The sequence below is a fragment of the Canis aureus genome, chromosome 34 (genome assembly GCF_053574225.1).
Source record: "Canis aureus isolate CA01 chromosome 34, VMU_Caureus_v.1.0, whole genome shotgun sequence".
NCBI classification, from domain to species: domain Eukaryota; kingdom Metazoa; phylum Chordata; class Mammalia; order Carnivora; family Canidae; genus Canis; species Canis aureus.
The window spans coordinates 24,010,191-24,011,929 of record NC_135644.1 but is presented as its reverse complement, the minus strand read 5'-3'; the positions used below and the strand labels follow the sequence as shown (position 1 = coordinate 24,011,929).

General features: G+C 40.7%; 1 pseudogene; it reads right to left on the bottom strand.

Annotated features, from left to right (window-relative positions):
- Positions 1-306: 306 nt before the first annotated feature.
- LOC144304519 (protein mago nashi homolog pseudogene) lies at positions 307-1,240 on the bottom strand (annotated as a pseudogene).
- Positions 1,241-1,739: the final 499 nt, after the last annotated feature.

The window sequence follows — 1,739 nt, the reverse complement described above, 5'->3', positions numbered from 1 at the left end:
TTCTTACTTTTAGTTGGCATACAAAAAGAAGTTTCACATTTATAAAAATCCCAATAGTGTAAATGACAAACCCATCCCTTAATTAAATATAAAAACAGGGCAGCCCCCGTGGCGCAGTGGTTTAGCACCGCCTGCAGCCTGGGGTGTGATCCTGGAGACCTGGGATTGAGTCCCACGTTGGGCCCCCTGCATGGAGCCTGCTTCTCCCTCTGCCTGTGTCTCTGCCTCTCTCTCTCTCTGCGTGTCTCTATGAATGAATGAATGAATAAATAAATAAATATCTTAAAAAAGATAAGAAAAAAATATAAAAACAGCTTCAAAAACATACAATTTAGATTGGTTTAATCTTGAAATATAATCCAATAAGACTAAATACTAAACATTTCAGGTCCTGTACCAAATAGTAAAATACTCGAAGGCCTTCAGGATATTTTGACTGATTTACATCAATAAGAGAACCTATTTTTGAGGTGGTAAAAGAAATGTGTTCATCTCCAATTACAATCTCAAGCTCCTGTCGGCCAACTCTGTCAGGGGGAGGCCACAAGGCATCATCTTCTTTTGTAATTTCACTGTCATCAATAATCCTCTTGAGTTCCTCCATTACGCTCTTGTGTACATAAGCCTCCTTCCTGATCATGACATCATTTTTGTAATTGCCGTTGTTGGCATATCTACGCTTTCCGTCTGGCTGAAACTCGAACTCCAGAAACTCATGTCCAAACTTGCCCTTGTGCCCTACGTAGTCGTGCAGGTAGAAATCGCTGGCCATAGTCATGTTTGCCCTGCTGAAGCTCTTGTTTTCACTTCTTGCTTGTGTAGAGCCTAAAGGTCAGACAGAGGTGAGAGCTTGGGGCCTTCTCAGGGCTTTCTTGAGCATTCACACAGCCCTAGGTATGCGCATGTCCTTAAGCATGCATATTACCTTTTAGATTCCTAGAAATGTCTGAATTTTTCAAAGTCCCTATAGATCTCATTCCCTAGCTTTAGTGTGGCTGGAAGCAAGGCTGTTCTAAATAAAGAGATTTTTGACCTTTGTATTGATTGTTAGAGGCGTCACTGGTGAAATGTTTAGCAAAGGAAGGACATGACTGTATTTGTGTAATTGAAAAAATTCTTTGCTAATAAATGAGAATGGATTTAAGGGGGACAAATTGGAAGTATGGATATTAAGATTATTGCATCATTCTAGGAAAAAAATGAGGAAGGCTTGGGTTAGGTCTGGAGTAGAGGAAATGGAGAAAGGTGAGTGGTGGATTAGAAAAGTTCTTTTACAGGTTAGACACTTCATGATTTACAGGGTGATTAACTGGGAGGCCAGTGGGACCAGGTGAACAGGAGGGAAACGCCTACTCTCATGTCTGATGAAGCAAACTAGTTGAAGGATGGGGTCGTTCACCAAACAAAAAAGCAAACAAGTAGGCACAGTTTGGGGAGACACAGAAAGATGCTGGTCCAAATGTATTATTACCTATGGTTAAAATAATCGATGTATTTGTTTTTTTTTAGATAGAAATGGAGTATCTTTCAGAGGGAAGTTCTGTGTAATTACGTACACTCCAATGGTTTCGGATTCAGATGCTGTAATCCCTCCTCTCCCTCCATCCAGAGGATTCATCACCAATCTTGACTTGGGAATGCCTTAAGGATGCTTATTATTTGGAACATACTTGACAAAGTCAAGGGGTGAACATGTTGCCCTGAACAGAGCCTGTGCCTAAGTAGGATATAGATTTGTC